This window comes from Capricornis sumatraensis, chromosome 18 (genome assembly GCF_032405125.1).
Source record: "Capricornis sumatraensis isolate serow.1 chromosome 18, serow.2, whole genome shotgun sequence".
Taxonomy (NCBI): Eukaryota; Metazoa; Chordata; class Mammalia; order Artiodactyla; family Bovidae; genus Capricornis; species Capricornis sumatraensis.
The window spans coordinates 62,101,758-62,106,643 of record NC_091086.1 but is presented as its reverse complement, the minus strand read 5'-3'; the positions used below and the strand labels follow the sequence as shown (position 1 = coordinate 62,106,643).

Here is a 4,886-nt window from a genome sequence, read left to right as displayed (position 1 = left end):
CCATTTGGGATAAGTGCGTGTACTCTGGTAGGAATGTGTCTTCATTGTGTGTGTGTGTGTGTGTGAGAGAGAGAGAGAGAGAGAGAGGGAGGATAAATTGATCATTAATTATTAGGCAACTATTTTCATGTACCTTCATTTAAGAATAAATATACAGGTTAAATGTAAATTAGCTGATACTTGGAATAAGATGGCTAGACAGCGATAATTCCCAAATCCTTCTAATCAAGTATATTTAAGGGTATTACAAGCAATAATCCTGTTTATAGTTTTTCATGAAATAGGAGAATCTGTTTTAGCAATAAGCTAAACTAATATTCTCTTTTCTTGCTTACTTGCTATAAGGGCTCAAGTTTAAACCCCCTGTTCTAGAATGCTTTCCTCTGATTGTCATCAATACGCCTAGTTCCAGTTTTATTATTTCCTGTCACCATCTCTATTTGGGAGATGTCATGGTTCATTGCCTCTCATTCTGCTCTCAGTGCCTGAGTATTCTGCCCTGGGTCTCTGCCATACTGAAGTATAGAAGCATATTACACACCTTTTTCTCCCCAGGAAGACTAAGTTCTTAAGCTTTCATTAAAATACACCCTTTCCTTGGGTAAAAACTTTAATTGGATAATGTTTTCATGCAAGGCTGGTGTCAGGCTCATTTGACCTGTGCAATTTCACCAGGCCCCATGATTAGAAGGACTCTGTCCTTGGTTTCATTCTATACTGTCTTACAGATATAATAATTTTTGAATAAGAAGCTCCATATTTTAATATTTAACTACTTTCTGAAAATTATGCACAGTAATATCAGTCTTGCAAAATGGCATTAATCTGAGATGCATAAGGTCATAGGATCACTTTAACTACATCCATTCGACTAGAGGTGAGAACTCAAAGCTTTGCTCATTGTATGGATCATTAATGGTTTACATGAATGTTGTGTTTCATCTAAAGATTTTAAGCATTCACTCCTCTTCCCCACAATGGGACACAAACTGCAAATAGTAAGGACCTTCTCATACTAGTAAAATAAATGTTAAAAACTCTGATACCAATGCCTTTACTTCATGATAATAAAATCTGAAAGAAATCTGATGAAAGTCAATGATTTTGTCAATAGGTGTACTAATTTACTTCAATTTTAATACTATGTCAGATAGTGGACTAACTTTAATAGAAATCTCTTAGGAAAATGAAAAACATGCATCATATTTTAGTTTTAAAGGACTGCTGGAAGAAATCATAATATATGGAATAGTGGTATTAGAGTTATTTAAAGAAATAGAACCAAAGGATATATGTATATATATTAAAAATTTACTATAGGAAATAGCTCACATGATTATAAAGGGTTAGAATTTCCTGAAATGCTATCTGCAAGTTGGAGAACCAAGAAAATGTGCTGTATAATAAAACTAAGTCAAAAAGCTGAAAATGGGGAAAGCAAAGGTATAATCAAGAAATCTGAGGTCAAAAGATTAAAAACCTGGTAAGACACCACTGATGTAAGTACTGGAGTCTGTAGACCTAACACAATCTATCTGTGAAGTTTGAAGGAAAGAGAATATGGAAGTTCTAGCTCAAGAGAAGAGAGTAATTTAGTCATCCTATTTTCGGTCTAGTAGGGCCATGAACAGATTGAATGATGCTCACCAAAGTAATGAAGGTTGATCTACTGTCTTCAGTCTATAGACAAAAATATTTTCCAAAAACAAAACTACAGACAAACTCAGAAATACTATATACCACTTGACCGACAATTCCTTAATTGAGTCAAATTGACAAAACAGAAAGTTAATAAGCACAGTGCTTAAAACATCAATAGCTTAGAAAATTTTAGATGAAAAGAGGTCTAGATCAAGGTATCACAGAGGTTGCAGTCTCAGAATCTCAAACAAATGACTAAGAACAAAGGCATCCTTTACAGAGGGACATAACTCCAATAGCTACGGTGTCCTGCATAGAAGACATAGAGGTGTCTGGGATTCATCACTGGACAGAGCCAGGATCACGCCAGGACACGGGGAGAAGTTGGTCAGGTGCATCAAAAGAAAGAGCCACAAACCCTGCTCCAACCTTGATCTGCGATGTTCCTGTGAGAAAATACGCTGGCATGGGTGAAGCCATCCATGATGTGAGGTCTTGCAGAAGAAAGGCGAGTACAGCGAGGAAGTTGACTCTAGAAAGAGGGTGGTTATTATGATCCTGATTTTTAAGTTCTTGACTTTGGCCCAAAAGAGGCTACAGTGAGGGGCCCACAGGACAACCTGCTCCCAGAGGAATCTGCGTTTGAAACTGCTGGAAGTAAGCAGCCACAATTCCCGACATGGTATTGGGAGGAAAGGTCAATGAATCGTGCTTGATACCTTCAGACACAAGATAAGGAAGTCAGTCATCAGATGAAGATCAGAACAGCAGACAGAATTTCAGAGGCATGATTACAAAGGGAAAGGAACCGACCGTGAAATGGCCAGAGATCTCAGCCATCTATGCTTCAATGGGCTGGTGGGCCTACCATGCACCAGGTCAGGCCAAGAGACCAGTCTCTTAACGCTCAGGCTTTCTTTCATCCCGTTCCCTATATCTACGTGAGCAAGACTAGCGGTGTCTGCACTCGAAGGAAGTGAGTCATCAGGCCAGGTCCGGAAGGGCGGGTTGAACGCCAAAAGGCATACTTACCACGGGAAAGGAACCAACGGGGAAATGGCCACAGATCTCAGCCGTCCCAGGATAGGGACACTGGGGAGAGACTTAAGCCCTGGCGACCGTGAAAACCTCTACGAAGGCCAGGGGTGTGGGCAGAAGATTGGACCAGGTGGAGCAGAGAGCAGGTGGAGGTCAGAGACAGCCCATTCCTTCCCGGCCTGGCTCTATTGGGGGATGCGTGCCTCGACTAGGGAGGCTTTGTGAATCTCCATGGAATAGCGCTCAGGGAGGGCGATTCCTCATGGAAGTGATGGACCTTGCAGGAAGAGGATGTGTAGAGGTGGCTTCTTCCCGAAATGAACGTCTGTACCTCACTCACCCCCACCACAGCCACCTTACTTCTGGGCTGGATGTCTCGATCAGGGTGGTAGGGAAACCTTCGCCTGGGCGGGGAGTGGATTTGTGTGACTGGCGTTGGGGAATACGAGGGAGAGAAGCTGGAGGGTGTTGAGAGGGGAAGGGAGTGGGAGGGCGTCTGATTGCTTTTGCCCCTAGGCAAATTGAAGAGCATTTCCAGAGCAAGGTGGAAGCCTCCCCCATAGGCCGGCCCGCCGACCTATTTTCATGTCTGTGCCTTGGGGGAGAGGATGGTCTGGGGACACCCTGGAATGGCAAGAAAGTCTCCCAGAGTAGTGAACTCTCTGGGCTTTCTGGATTCGCCAGCACCCCACAAGCCAGCCAGCCTGTTCTGAGGAGCAGGGGAGAGAGGACTTGGGCTCTTGGGCTGCCTGCTGGAAGGCTTTCAAAAGGCAGCTTTGAGAGACAGGTCTTCTGAGGACATGTCTGCGTTTCCATCGTGGCCCAAGATGAAGGGTTCAGAAACTGAGGCAGGAAGAATCCTGGGAGGCTGCCAGCAGCTGGCCCCGCCTGCGGCCCCCGTAGGCACACCCTGGCCCCGCCCCTTGCCTGGGGCAGTGGGAGGAGCCCAGCCCCTGGCTGGGAGGCTACTGAGGCATCATCTGACTTCCGGGTGGGCGTGGCTTCAGCCCTAGCCTTATATAAAGGGGCTGGGCACAGGCCCGTTTCAGGAGGATCCTGCCTCTCAAGGGATTGCAGCTGAGGGCGTTTCTCTGCCTAGGACTCTGCAGCAGGCAGGGCCCAGGACTCTAGCTTTCTGAGCTAGAGTCTTTGACCCAGCGCCAGGATGGACAAGACCAGGGCGTGGCTCCCGGACCAAGGTCCGAACCTGGGTGTGTCGTGGGAGGCACCAGGCATGCCCCTGGGACTGGAACCCAGCAACCCAGGCTGCATCCTGCCGCGGGACCCAGCCCAGAAAGCCAGGGAAGCCTCTGACGAGGAAGGCAGTGAGTCCGTGCGTCAGGGCTGCCCACAGCCAAGGGCAGGTGAAGAGGCAGACTCCTCCTCACGTCCCCCTGTGGCCAAGAGATGGAAAGTGAACACCAAGGGCAAGAGAGGCAGGCAACGGGAAGTGGATGAAGAGGAGGCCCAGAAGATGAGAACCCTCGTGGCTGCTATGAGTGAGGAGCAGCTGAACCGTTACGAAGTGTTTCGCCGCTCAGCCTTCCCCAAATCCACCATCAAACGTCTGATCCAGGCCGTGGCCGGCACGCCGGTATCCCAGAATGTGGTCATTGCCATGTCTGGAATGGCCAAGGTCTTCGTCGGGCAGGTGGTGGAAGAAGCCCTAGAGATTTGTGAGAAGTGGGGAGACAAGCCCCCACTCCAACCCAAGCATCTGAGGGAGGCTGTTCGCAGGCTACGCAAAAAGGGGCAGATGCCTAGCACTAAGCACAAGATCCTCTTCTAATAGGCCTGAGCCCGGAAGGGCCTGTTCCTGAGCAACGTGGCCCTGCGGCCGACCAGCCTCTTAACCCTCAGGCTTTCTTCCCCTACGTTCCCCATAGGACACCTCTGCCCCATCCCCGAGGCAGCTCCTGCATCCCGTGGACATTGCCACCAGGATGGGATTTCACCAGGATGGATCAACTGCCACAAAGGGGAGAGAAGACATCCAGCACAACTCGAGAGCTGTTCCTTTGAAAAGACCGGTAACACACAGAAGCGTCTCTCGCCCGGAGGCATACTGGGGAGAGACTCGAGACCCAAAGTCTAATTCTTTGAGAGATACGACCTGCCACAACTCACCTGTGAGAACAGACCCCTGCCTGTCTACCAGAGAAGCTGAATCCATACACTGTAGCCATGCCTGACTGGGAACACCAGGC

At 47.7% G+C, this 4,886-nt stretch overlaps 1 pseudogene; it reads left to right on the top strand.

Annotated features, from left to right (window-relative positions):
* The first annotated feature begins 3,844 nt into the window (after positions 1 to 3,844).
* LOC138094459 (transcription initiation factor TFIID subunit 11 pseudogene) lies at positions 3,845 to 4,468 on the top strand (annotated as a pseudogene).
* The last annotated feature ends 418 nt before the right edge of the window (positions 4,469 to 4,886 follow it).